The 14,910-nt window shown below is 42.4% G+C and overlaps 1 protein-coding gene across 1 annotated transcript in view; it reads right to left on the reverse strand.

Annotated features, from left to right (window-relative positions):
- Tsnare1 (t-SNARE domain containing 1) overlaps positions 1-14,910 on the reverse strand; it is a 460,462-nt gene that overhangs the window by 189,246 nt on the left and 256,306 nt on the right. The window lies entirely within an intron of this gene.

Raw genomic sequence — 14,910 nt, forward strand, 5'->3', positions numbered from 1 at the left:
AGGAGAAGGAGAAGGAGAAGGAGAAGGAGAAGGAGAAGGAGAAGAGGAAAAAGAGTAGGAGGAGAAAGAAGAAAAGGAAGAGAATGAGAAGGAGAAGAGAGGAAGCTTAGGGACAAAATAGATGTCTTGGCATATATTATGGAAATGGTTACAAGTTGCGTATCATCAAGTTGAATATATTAAATATGCCCAGCTTTTAGTATCTCAATCATACTGCAGTAAAGTGGCTCTTAAAAAGAAGCACAGAACCACATATACCAAACTGCAAGCAACAACTACCCCTGGAGAGTAGTGCTCTGCAGCTATGCACTGACTGAGCTTTATTGCCCACTGAATGGGCACATATACTAATTTTATTTTTAAAAAGGTATATTCCATTAAAACTCAGCTTTTTCCCTTTGCACATTTCTGTGGTGTGAATACTCCCACCATGACAGGTTTCAAGTGAATACTGTGAATGAAGTCATCTTCAAAATTCCAAGAAATTGCCCCTGAGCCTGGATGACCCAGGCCAGTGGGACTTTCACACAACCCTATTGTGTTCCTCACACATTTCTTTCCTCTGTGGTCAGCAGTCAGTAGGAAGTCAAGGGCGACAAAGCCCCCACCTGGAACCCTAACTCTCACCTTGAGAGGTGTTCAGATAGCACCAGCCTCCAGGGGCAGGAAGTGGAGAGACCAGGTGCAGCGCATCACCAGGGAAGACAATGGGTCCCACATCTACACACAAGAAGACTCAAAACCACCACATGTAAACTTCCCCCATATAGCTCTTAGTTCCAGTCAGGTTTCAGTGGGGCTTTTCTACTAATATTAACAAACCATGTAGAAATGAGTAAGGGCAGCAGAGACCAGGACAGCCAAAAAGTACATCAGAGATGGGCTTGCCCTGCTGTAAGCCAGCACTTAGATGACAGCAACTAGTTGTGTCCTGGGCACTCAGATGGGAAGCTGATTAGCAGGCAGGAAGCAGCCTGGGGACCGAAGCATTTGTCTATGGGAGTTTGGGAAGGTCCAGGGAGGATTTGGTGCCTGAGGAGCACTTTAGCCATGTTTTGGAAGGAGCTGTGAGGACCAGATCCTCATAAGTAATAACATCTGATCCTTCCTTCCCATTGCATACATACATAAACTCTAGGTGCAGTGAATCTCCACACAGGAAGCCCAAAACATTAAGAAGACAGTGTTAAATCATATCTTCATAAATTTCAGATAAGACAGGATTAATCAAACAGACAGACCTTAAAAGCTCATGGCCTTCAAAGGAGTCATTTAGACTGTATTAAAATTAAAACAATCTTATACAATAAAACTTCACAAAAGAAAACTATGTGCCATCAACCAAGGATAGATATGTGGGATGCCTTGGGCAGCCAAGGATTGGGAAGGATAGTGCGGGTAGCAGTCAACCAGGCTGTGAGTGAAAGCAAGTCGACAGAAGTTAACAGTGAGTCACACAAGAAGGAACATGAATGGCCAGGACATACACTTTTAAATGTTCAGACTCACACATCAGTCTGGGAAAGGCAGTGAACATGACATTGTCTGACCTTTAACACCCACGACCTAAGCCAGTCTATAGGTTGGCAACACCAACTGTTACTGAGGATTTCCAAGAAATAGGGGCTCCTAGGCATGTATGGCGGGGTGAACCAGCACATCCATGTCAAGGGGTCATAAGGGGAAGGGGTGGAAGATTCATAGATTTCTCTACCTAAGTTAATTCCACCATGGGCTAAATGCCCAGACAGTCACTGAGATGATGCAAAATGACACAGACATTTACAGCCTAAATGTATAGAAATGGTGCCCAATTTAGCACAAGTGTAATTTAACAGTTTTTTCACTTAGCCCAAAAGCCATGCTCATGCAGCAGACATTGTACAAGTGTCTTTAGTTGCACTGCTGTGGCTGCCTCAATGTCCTGAATCAATTCAAAATATATTTTATAGTCATTTTGACCTTGAGGATGAGCCAGAAGTCTCATGGTGCCAAATTTGGTGAATAGGATAGACAAAGACACACCATAATATTTTATGAGCCTGCCTTTTCACTGGATTGCAGTTTCCTGCAGCAGTGACCATATTTTTTTTATCACACCGGTATAGACACTTGCAAAAGAAGACTTCCCAAACAGCTTCAGAAAGTGGCAAGACTGGTGGGATAAGTATTTGGATAGAGAGGAAATATCTTGATGTGGATTAATGACAATGTGCCTTTTATCATCTTTGTAAAAATTTGAACAATCACTGTATATTTCAATCATACTTTAGATGTGGAATTTTGAACTCCAGTCTTTTCTTGAGCCAGCGACGTGCTGTACAACGCTCCATTCTGATGCTAAGTGGTGGCAGAAACTTCAACCCCTGAGGGAGCCCCATGATCATGATCAACAGCAGAGACTCTACAGCTTGCTGTGTTGCTAGACTGGCTGCGCAATACTGCAAATAGACCAAATGCATTTTGGGTTTAGAGTATTTTCAGCTTACAACTGGTTTATCAGGATGTAGCTTCATCATGAGTCCAGGACCATTTCTATTAGCAAAAAGTAAGGACAGCCAAAATAGCCACCAAGAGGAGGAGGAGGAGTCCTGACAAGTGATGCTACATGTCCCTACTGTGGTGACCTGGCATTGTTGTGACCTAGAATATGACAGAGCTCCCACTTTGCATGAAATAGAGCTGAATACTATACTTGGAAAAACCTAGAAGTATAATGCTGAAGGAAAAAATAGAATACAATATAATACTGTATTTAAAATTTAAGATATTTTGAACTTGTAAACAATATTACATGGAAATAGTACATGTTATATACAACCTGAATCATTTGCATTACATTAAGTTAAAAGTATCCAGAGGTATGTACCTCACCTGCCCAAGGGCAGGAAGGAGCAGATGGGGGACCCTGGAGGGGGTTCTGCTGCAATTAATACTTTAGTTCTTTAAAAACAAGTTTGAAGTAACTTTGTAAAATGTTCCCATTTGTGAAGATTTGGTGGTGGTCACATGGGCCCTTCTCTTGAGTTTATTCTTCATGGTTTTCTGTATTTTAGCCCGTACCTCAACTCTGTCTTAGGAGTAAAATTACAGTTGGTTGGGCTGATGATGTACATATGGAGAGGGAAGCCTCACATAGAGGCTGTAGTCAGATTCTGGGGTCTAGCAGTGCTGGGGTAGAGCAGCTTCAGGGGCCTGGGCAGATTGGGTCACCATCCCCAGTTGGTTATCCTCCATTTGCTCTGAAGAGCTGTGATTCACACTGGACTTGGCCTGTAATGTAACTGGCCAATGCAAGGCGGTGCCCGGATATAAGAAAATGCTTTAGATGTGTTTGCACAGTTCACCATGGCCACTTGGGCCTTGGCCAGTGGCTATGGAAAGTTATGCCCTGAGCACGTTCCTCTCTAGAACAGGGCCATGAGAGAGCTAATCACTACATAAAGCCTGGGACAAAACACTCTAATCTCAGTCACAGCCAGTAGAGCACAGACTGTGAGGAGCCCATGCCCCATGCTTGAAACATGGGGCTCTGGGAGCGTTTTGGAACATTACGGTACCCATAGCTGACAAATATGTGGGAGGAGGGTGCATGAACAGGGACCTTGGAGAAAGAGGAAGAAACCCAGTGGCAAAGGAAAAATGCATCCTTGGAAAAGTTAATCCTATGAGGCTTTCAATAATTGTCTCAGACAACTTTACCATTCAAGCATTTTCCACAGTTCCTGCTACAGTTGGGGTCAGGAAAAAGGAAAGGGACCAGGGCATTGCAAGGGGTTGCCACTCAGGTTGGCGCTCGGGTGCTAAGACGGGAGGCAGAGTCCCAGCCACCAAGGAAGCCCAAGATGCTTTAGGATAGAGACTGCAAGGAACAAAGACCTGGGGGCTCCATGGTCTGGGTGCAGTGTTTCAACTGCCTTTGAGCCATGGAAAGTTGTGCATTTTATTTCACATCACCATATTTTTATACCTTAACAATTCCTCAGCCCTGTGGCTAAACTCTCTGAATACTTCTGCAGTTCAAACATTCTCTTTTTGCTTGCCATTTTTGGGTCTAAAATAAACATGTGCCCTGAAGATAAAGGAAGAAATCCAAAGCCGTGTCTAATTATATATTAATAGCACAAAAATGCAGAAGCTGAGGGCACGTTAAGAGAACATAAGTGCAAAGAAAAATACTGTTAGAGGGTGTGGGTATGAAAATACTATCGGAGGCTGTTTCAGGGTCTTGACTGCTACTCACAGAGGCAGCCATTTTTCAGGACTCAGTTTCCTGTAACAACATGGGAGAGAAGGCACAGCTAGGGGTGGCTCTTTCAACTCTGCCACCTTTCAATTACCCAATCTTAGGCCCTGAGTGCCGTGAGCTCCCAGCAAGGCAATGCCCTTCCTCCTGACTGCCGGCCTCTGGTTGGTCCCTTACACCCTCTGCAGGAGACTCCTAGATTTTTCTTTATCCCAAGCTCACTGTGCTTGCCTTGGATCCCCTCCCCACAGGGCTTCCTGGTTGTTCCTGCCCATTCCCTCTCACCAGCCTCCTGTGAATGGTCAGTGAGGCTCTCTGGGATGTCTTGCACCTGCAGACTGAAGCCAGAGCTATGCTCTGCTCCATGGATTCTGACCTCTGAACTCCTAGGTCAGGAATCTCTCTTCTCCTCTGAAGTGTTGGCAGCTGACAGATATATATCCGTGTCATTGGGATGGTAAATGGGAATGATGCATGTGGAAATGGTTTACAAACCACAGAACACTCCACACACATGGCATCCAGGAAAATAACAGATAAGTGCCATTATTCATCCAAGAGAACAATGGACAAGGACATCACTATCATACAAAATAGGCAAAAAGGTGGCTTTTGAGCTACAGGACAGCAGAGAGCAAGGGACAGTGATGCCTAAGAGACAGAGTGAGCCATGTACACACTGTCACTGCTCACCTGCTGCCTGAGCGAGTTTCCAGGCTGTGGAAGGGGAACCCAGGCAAAGCTGCTGAAGTCCCTTAATTGGGGAGTCTTGGGGAAAAGGGGTTCATAGCACAGGAAAACTTGCATGGAGAGAGAGAGACAGAGAGAGAGAGAGAAAAAAAAAAACTCCAGGGAGTAGAGTAAATATAGCTGTGTGTGAATTTGAGGAAACACACAGGTTCAGAGTTAAATGCCACCAAAGAGGGCCAGAAGGAAGGGGACTAGGACCAGAAGCAACTCGAAGTAGAGATGTGCCTCTCAGTTGGCTGGGATGGGGTTGGGGGTACTCCTGATTCCCAGCGAGTCATAAACTTGATAAACTGATCCGTGAAAAACTTCTGCTCTGAAAAAGACACTTCTACAAAAGTAAGAAGACAACTCAGATGGAGAGAAAATATCTGCAAATCATATCTCCATGACAGGACTTGTATCCAGAATATAGAAAGAATTCACAAAACTCAGCAATAGAAAAACAAAGTCCAATGTAACAAAGAAAAGTCCAGGTCCTGATGAATTCTACAAGAAATCTAGAGAAGATCTAACATCAGTACTCCTTAAACTCTTCAATGAAATAGAAAGGGAAGCAATACTCACAAATTCATTCCTGGAAACAAGCATAACCCTGATACCAAAACCAGAGAAGGATCCAACCAAAAAAAGAGAACGATAGGCCAATCTTCCTAATGAATATAGATGAAAAAAATCCTCAATAATATACTGGCAAACAGAATGCAGCAAATGTCTGAGAAGATTACATAGCACGAACATAATGAAGATTATACATTCATTCCAGCTATACAAGGTTGGTTCAACATACACAAATCAATAAATGTAATAAACTATATCAACAAAGAAAAGAACAAAAATCACATAATCATCCTGACAGATACAGAAAAAGCATTTAACAAAGTCCAACACACATTCATGATAAAAACTCTATAGAAAATTGGAATAGATGGCCTTTATCTCAATCTGAAACAAGCCATCTATGACAAACCAACAGCCAACATCATACTAAATGGTCAAAAACTGAATGCTTTCCCTCTAAAATCAGGAACAAGACAAGGATGTCTGCTATCACCACTTCTACTTAATATAGTTCTGGAAACATTAGCCAGAGCAATTAGACAAGAGAGAGAAATAAAAGGAATAAGGATACAAAAGGAAGAAGTTAAGTTATCATTATTCACAGATAACATGATACTCTACATAGAAGACCCCAAAAACTCCACCAAAAGATTTGTAGAGTTAATAACTAAATTCAGTAGTTTAGCTGGATATAAAGTCAATATTCAAAAATCAATAGCATTCCTATACACAAACAACAAATTCACTGAGAGAGAAATTAGGGAAAACACATCCTTCACAATAGCATCCAAAAAAAAATATATTGAGGAATCAATCTAACAAAGGAAGTAAAAGACCTATACACTGAAAATTACAAATCTCTAGAAAAGGAGATCGAAAAGGATATCAGAAAATGGAAAGCTATCCCTTGCTCATGGATAGGAAAAACCAACATAGTTAAAATGGCCACACTCTCAAAATTGTTATACAGATTTAATGCAATCCCAATCAAAATATCATTAGCATATCTCACAGAACTAGAGAAAACATTCCTAAAATTCATTTGGAAACAGAAGAGGCCTAGAATAGCAAAAGCAATTCTGGGCAACAAAGGCAAGGCAGGGGGCATCACAATCAACATTACTGGTCATTCAAGAGATACAAATTAAAACAACACTGAAATCCCATCTCACTCCAGAAAGAATGACTATCATCAATAAATCAACAAATAATAAGTGCTGGAGGGGTTGTGGGGAAAAAGGAATCCTTCTTCATTGCTGGTAGTGCAGACTAATGCAACCACTGTGGAAATCAGCATGGAGATTCCTCAAAATGCTAGGATTAGAGGTCCCATTCAACTGAGTTATTTCCCTTCTGGGTATCTTCCCAGAAGAATTAAAAACATCATGATACAGCAATATATGTGCACCCATGTTTATAGCAGCACAATTTGTAATAGCTAAATCTTGGAAACAACCCAAATGCCCATCAGTGGAGGAATAGATAAAAAAGATGTGGTATTTTTATACAATGAAATACTACTCAGCCATAAAAAGGATAATTTTGAGACTTATCTAAGTAAATGAATGCCACTAGAGACTATACTCATAAGTGAAATAAATCAGACTTACATGTATAAGTATTGCATTGTCTCTTGGTGTGAGGAACTGAAATAGTAAATAAGGTCCAAAATGCACAATAGATATTGTGAAATGGGAAGATATTGTCAAAAAGAAAAAGGAACTACAGTGAGTGAAAGGGGAAAGGAAGGAAGAGAAAAGGAAAAATACAAAATACAAGATAGTTATACAAGGAATGTTTTCTCTAAATCTGTGAGGTGTTCTAATGGTATTTTAATTGGAATTGCATCGAATTTGTACAACAATTTAGGAAGTATGACTGTTTGCAGAATGTTGGTTCTCCTTATCTATCAGCAAGGAATATCTTTCCATTTTCTGAAATCCTCTTCTATCTCTTTTTGCAGAGTACTGTAGTTTTCACTGTGTAGATCCTTTACTTCTTTTGTTAGACTCCTAAATATTTTAATTTTTTGGATGCTATTGTGAAAGATATGGCTTCCCTTATTTCTCTCTCAGTATGTTTGTTGTTTGTATATAGGAATGCTATTGATTTTTGAGTGTTGACTTTGTATCCAGCTATGCTATGCATTTGTCCATTAATTCTAGAAGTCTTCTGGTGGAGTTTTTGGGGTCTTCCATGTAGAGTATCATGTCATCTGTAAATAATGATAAATATATTTTCATTCTTTTATCTTTAAGATTAAAAAAATTCAAAAAATGATAGTTATACTACTAGTTTCTCTTAGTTCATTGAAAAGAAAGTTTTGTGCTAATATTGTTCAGAGAATTTTTTAAACCCATATCTTGTACTTTGATTAATTACTTTTAAGACAACAATACTCAATGTTTTAATTATTATTATTCTCATATTTTTTGTTTTCAAATTTTGTTTTACTTTTTTTGCATAAAATAAAATGATGTTTAAAAAAACCTCCAATATAAAGACTGGGCAAAAAGTGAACCAGCATTTCACCAAAGAAGTCTTACAGATTGCAAAGAAGGTTCTGAAAAGATGCTTGGCACCCTTAGTCACTATGAGAATGCAGATTAAGAACAACACAATGGCATACCTAATAGAATGGCTAAAATTAAAAAGCACCAGGCAACACCAAATGCAGGTGATCATACAGAGCTCCTGTTCGTGACTGGTCTTACCACAAATGGAGCACTTGCTTTGGAAGACACTTCCTACTAAGATTACCTGTGCACCTACATGAGAACAAGCAGCCCTACTCGAGATTCCAGGTATTTACCAAACGTGTATGCGAATGTTTACAAGATCTTCATTCAGAATCACCTTAGAAGAAACAAATGAGGTACTCTTCACCAGTGGAGTGGTATGAAATTGCAGGATGCCCAAGCAATACAGCATTGCTGGGTACCATAGGGGTAGTGCAGATGGCAATGGTGATCTAGAGTAAGTTTGCTAAGGGAGAACAGACCCAAAAGGCTATGTACATGTGGTTGCTTTTATGTGAGCTTCTGCAAAAGACAGAGCTGGGAGTAAAAAGCAGATCTGTGGCTGATGGGAACTGGGGAAGGAGAGGGGCTTCCAAAGCAGCCCCTAGGCCACTACAGGTAGATGATGGCATTGCTGTATGAGCCCACGACAATGACTATGTGACTGTGTGTTTGGCAAGCCTGTAGAAATTTACATCACAGCATGAATTTGATGGCATCTACCTTTGAAAAACATCAGCCAGCATATCAGGAGCCCCAGGATGGAATACTGTGTGTGACAGAGGACACTAACAAGATTACAAATGCGTGACACAACCTCGCTGAGAAGAGCAGGTAGAAAAGAGCTCCAGCCTGTGTCACCTGGGAACACAGTGATTGACTGGTTCCTGAGAGGCTCACGGCGAGGGAAATGTCCATAAATACCGTTCTCCCGGAGGTCCCTCACTTTTTGCAGGGACATGGGCTAGCAGCTCTAAAACAAGATGTGTCCTAGAGCCACACATACACATAAATAAGGGTAGATAATAGGAGCCATATTTTCACCATTAGGGACTAAAGTTACTGATAAGCAAGAAGATGGCAGCATAGATCTGCAAGGCTGCTTTCAGCCCAAGGTGGTGGTATAGACCCATATTTATTTTTACCCATACACAGATAGTGTTATACAGAGCTAAATATGGAAACATGCAGAGGTGTGTGTGTGTGTGTGTGTGTGTGTGTGTGTGTGTGTGTGTAATACCCAGCATGGCCCACTGAGAGGTCCCAGAAACAGGGATATTCCACTGCAGCAAGCCCCTGGGACAAAATCCTGGCTTCTAAAACCCATTATCAGTCTCTCTAGAGAACCAATGACTCTATGGCAGGAGCAGTAGATAGACTGCACCTGGACCATGTTCTAGGTTCAGAGAGGGAGAAAGTGCCAGATAGCTAGATGGACAGGAAGAGGTGAGCCATGTCAAGTGGGCACTAAATGGGGTCAACCTGGGAGAGCTACAAGCAGCAAAGACTAGAAGAATTTGAGCAATGGAATATTTAATTAATGTAATATTGTGTGAAAACTTATAATACTAAACAGCCATCCAATCCATATTGACATAAATAAGTGATTAAATAAATAATTAAGTACAGAAGACTCTCCTATAACAGACACAGAGGAATGAGAGCATGGAAAATCACACTGGAATCCAAGGGGGCAATGGCTTCATGAGGGTCACTAGAGAATGCGGAATAAGGAGCCCGGCTTTCAGAAGGAAGCTCTTTGCAGAAGCCTGAAGTGCTTCTCCGCAGACATCCTTGCATTACTGTGGTTCTAATAATGGTTGGAGACAGTGTCCCCCAGGCCTCCAGGCCCAAGCCACTGCCCCAAGAGCACCCAGACCTCAGAGATATCAAAGGTGTCACAGCCATAAGAAACAAGTATGGGAAGGCCAAGGAAAAAGACACCCAGGTGCCCTGTGGCACACTGGACCAGACAAGACAGGTGTGACATGTGTGGGAAAGCTGATACTTAGCTTTGGTCTGAATCCATCTCTAGTTTCAGCAGTGTCCATGTATGCAAAACGTCACAGAGGGAAAGGTTAGCAGAGTCCTGCCTGTGCCTGTTAGCTGAGTCATGCTCAAGCCTGTAAGAGCCACATAGCCTCAGTTCACCTGTCATCTACAGATGTCCTCCCACACCAGGGCACTCTGCATATTTCAGGTGTCGGCTTTCCCACCCTCCCCTTCTTCACCCTCTGGTAGATGGGGCTGCTCCCCAAGGGCAGTAAGAAGGCAGCCAAGGTAACTGGCCACAGAGTTCTAGCACCTTCCTTGACATCATCCAGCTGAAGCCAGCTCTGGACAAATAGTGTCTGCACTATAGCAACAGGGGCACAGCAAGCAAGACTGGCAGGTATGGGACCCTGGATCCCACCACTCACTGAATATGGGCGGCAGCTTAGAAGGACCTCTGTGATGGAGGACAAGGCCTGCCTGTTCCTGAGGGCCAGTGTGAGCTGCAGATGCTGTCACTGCTGGCTCTTGGCTGGACACCAAGCCACAGCCTGCTTCCTTAGCACTGAGGAGCCAGTGTGGACCAGAAACCCATGGTCCTTGAGCCCAGAACCCCAAGATGAACCACCCTCAGGTGACATGGGCATCACCATAGCCTTATGTCACAGTGCAGCAGCCAACTGTCAGTCTGTCGGTCTCTGTGAGGCCTAGTCAAGGATCCTTCCAGGTAAAGCAAAGCTGCCACTGCATCCCCATGGTGAGAGGCAGCCAGGCCCTGGAGCAGTGACAGGGACTATGCAGGCCTGGCTTTGCCCCAGGTTCCCACCTGCTACTACTCTCCCTCCTGCCACAGCCACCACTGGAGACATCTTAAACTCACCTTAGAGATGAGGAGACTAAGACCCAGGGCACCTTAACCTGGGAGACACAGATGTCACCTCCACTCCTCATCAGTGTCCTCATAGTGAATCTCTGAAAGTTGTCAGGCCAGACTTCTCTGACAAGCCATGCATAAGCATCCTTGTGGATTGACAACCAAGGTCCCGAGAAGTCCTGTAACTAGCAGTTGCATTCAGCTTTGCTTTAGCAGCCTTCCAGCCTACCAGCTGGTTTTAGTCACATCACTGGCATCCCAGGGACCCAAGCTGGCCAACCCTGCTCTGGCACTCACTATCCAGTTGCTGAGCTGAGAACCACCTGTTAATGCTCCATGAGCTGCTGGGAGATCAGAGCTACAGGTTCCTTCCTGAACCGCACTTCGCCTTTTCAAAGGTAAGAGTCCATGGAGCCATCCCTGACCTTGAAACTCTCAGGCGAGCAGACGCATCAGCCTGAGGCTCCTCTAGCTCTCTGATATCATTCTTTTCTAAAAGTCCATCTCCATCTAGTGACCACAGCTTGGTCTCCCTTACCCACCTGTGCCTCTGGCTACTCCTTCAGATGTGTGTTTATGCATTATGCCAACATGTGTGTGATTTATTTTTAATAGCAAAGCACAAAGGGACACAAGTGGACATCCCTTTCACCCTGAGCCCCCAAATTTGGTCCCTGAACAAACTCTTCAACCTCTATTTCTGGATCATGCATTTCCAGGGACATCTGTCAGTCTAAAGAAGAACTTTCACTTTGGCTTTGCCATCCCTGTGGATTGTTTTCCTGTGGACTGACACCTAGGACTTCTGACTTCAGTTCAAAGATGCCAAGAATGGGAAGGCACACCACTGCTGTTCTTCATGAAGAACAAAGCTGGAAACTGCAAATCAGTGACCTGAATTGAAACTACCAGAGAGCACATGCTACGGAACACCATGTACCCTGAGGTCTGGGGAAAGGCAGGTGACTGCAGAAGCAAGACCCAAGAATGCTTCCTTAGGCAGCTGAGGACACTGGACTAAATCTCCTAGTAAGTTGTGAAAGGCCAAGTGTAGGCTGCCATGAGAGAGTATAGGCTGCCTGGGGCCTGCAGGAGTAGGGAGGGAAATTTGCTCCTTTTTGCAGAACTTCCTCTCACAAGCTCCATTAAGTTCCTTGGGATTTTTCTGAAAATCCTCCCTATGATCTTACAGGAGAGGGCAATAGCAGCCATCCCTGAAAATCTACTCAAATGCATCTCTCCTGACTCTCTACAAGGAAAAAAGTCCTTAGGAGAAATGGCCACAAAAATGGCACATTGCAGTTGGAAGAAGAATCAAAGCAAATCCCCAGGCCTGTATAGTACAGGAGCACATGCCATATGCTGAAGCCAGAACTGAGCCAGAGGAAGAGAAAGAGCTCTGTGAGGACCTCACACCAAGCCCCAGACAGAGACCTAGTGAGAGTGCCCAAGAGGTTCTCCCCTGCCTCCACCACCAGGTGAATGGCATAAATAAGAGTAGGGTAAATCTGGGGTCCATGAACAAAGCAGGTTCTCTCAAGGTGCATTGTGAAAGCTTGGCCCAAAGTTGGGGTTAGGGGTAGGAAGAGTGGGGAGTAGACACTGAGACAATCCTGGGAAATCAGCTATTCCCTGAAACAGGGGTATCACACATGGAAGAACTAGAAGACTGGTGTACATGAAGCTAGCAGAGGTACCAAAAACCTCAAAGCCAGTCCAGTTCCTGATCAGATTGACATAGTCCATCACACCAGAAGCCTAAGGTGTGCTCATCTCCAAGCACAAAAACATTCACTGTTGTATCCACTGTCCTGAACAATACATCCAGCTTCCAACAAAAATAGTGACACATAATCCACTCCTAAAGGACACAGAAATAGTCAGAACCAGACTCAGACAGGACACAGATGTTGTAACTCAGGTATTTAAGATAACTATGACTCATATACTCAAAGTTCAAATAGAAAAAATATTCAAAGCCTGCAAAATTAAATGGGTAATGTCTGCACACAGAAGAAAATTCTAACTGAAATGCTAGAAATAGAAAACATGGCTACACACATGAAGAGTGCCTTTGATGGACTCATTGGTAAACTTGACACTGCAAGAAAAGAACAGTGGACATGAAAATACATCTATAAAAGTCATTCAAACCTTAAAACAGAGAAAAAGAGGGAAATGGAGAGGGAAAAACAGGACATAGCATCCATGAGCTGTGGGATAATGGAAAAGGGTCTAACGTGTATAATTGGAATTCCATAAGGGGAAGAAAAGGAAAGAGGGACAAAGAAATATTTGCAGGAAGGATGGCCAATAACTATTTTTTTCATCAATGAAAGACAACAAACCACAGATTCAAAAAAGCTCAGAAGCAGGATAAACTACCCACCTGTCTCAGCACCATTACCACCACCACTCCCACATACTAAAATTTCTGAATACCAAAAATCTAAATACAGTGATATCTCAGTTCATGAACACTTTTGTTTGCAAACAACTTGGTTTCCATCAACAGAGGTATTTGGCAAAATGTTGTTTTTGGTTGTGAACTCTGTATCAAGTGACCAACATGGCTGTGGTCATCTTTCATGCACGGGCAGAAACATGGCCTTCTTTTCCAAAATCATAGAAAAAATTAAGTTCACGAACCAAGATACCACTGTACCCAAAAAAAGAAAAAGAAATCTTGAAACTTGCCAGAGGGGAAAAACACATTCTCTACAGGGTAACAGAGATAAGAATTACAGTAGACTTCTCTCCAGAAACTGTGGGTGAGGAGACAATGGAGTGATATCTTAGAAGCAAGGAAAAGAAGAAAAAGAAATTGCAAGCCTCAAATAATCAGCACAAACATCAAAGACAGAATCAGCCTTTAATGTAACAACTGGAGAAATCTGAATCCTGCCTAGATATTTGATAATATTAAGGAAATACTGTTAATTTTTCATGTGTATCTTGCTAATTTTCTAGAATTTTTAAGTAGCCATTATCTTTTAGACACATATTAAAATTTTATGGAAGACATTATTTGATTTGCAGGATGGAGTAGATGGTATAGATAAAAGAAGACGGGCCCAGCGCTGATTCCTGTTAAACTTGAGGGATGATTTCAATGGAGGTTCACTGTTTACACTTCCTAATTTTAAACAGCTTTGAAATTTGGAATAATATAAATGAATAGAGTTTGTGAAAAAGAAATGGAGAGATTAAACCTTCTCACAAACAAAACCCAAGGAAATTTATTGCTAAAAGATCTGTCTCCAAGAAATGAGAGAAATTGTTTGGGCAGAAAGAGTAGAGATATCTCAGAGGATGTCGATAACAGAAGAAACAAAGGACACTGGAAATAAAATTAGTGAAAGTAAAATAAAATTCACTTTTCCTTGGTTTTAACTGATGTAAAATAGAGGTAAGCAAGATTTTTATTCAAGTGGCAGATAGCAGAGGTTTTTTTGTTTGTTTTTGGCTCTGGTTTTGGTTTTGGTTTTTTTGGAACTGGAAATCAAACTCAGGCTCTTGCATATTTCAGGCAGGCCCCATGCCACTGAGCTATACTCCTGGCCCCTAGATAGCAGAGGTGTTGGGTCTTGGAGGTGAGATCACTTCATCATCACCCACTCCATGCTTAGCTCCACTGTAACAGCACAAACAAGCATGGCAATAAAGCTTTATTTGCTAAAACAGACTGCTAGCCATAGTTTGCTGGCCCCTGCTCTAAAAGACAACTACCTAAGAAAAAATGCTAACAATGTTTTATGTGTTTACATATTTTAAAAATAAAATATAGGGCAGCAGCAGCACAAAAGGTGGGAAAGAGTAACGGGAATACACTGTCTCCTGATCTTTATGCTGCCCATGGAGTCCTGAGATATTTGCAAGGTAGGCTCAGATCACTTTATGATGTATGGTGTAAATTTTAGGACAAACACTAGTAGTTTTTAAAGAAATATTAATAAGCCAAGCATGATGAC

This window comes from Chinchilla lanigera, unplaced genomic scaffold, assembly GCF_000276665.1.
Source record: "Chinchilla lanigera isolate Chin_1 unplaced genomic scaffold, ChiLan1.0 scaffold00053, whole genome shotgun sequence".
NCBI lineage: Eukaryota > Metazoa > Chordata > Mammalia > Rodentia > Chinchillidae > Chinchilla > Chinchilla lanigera.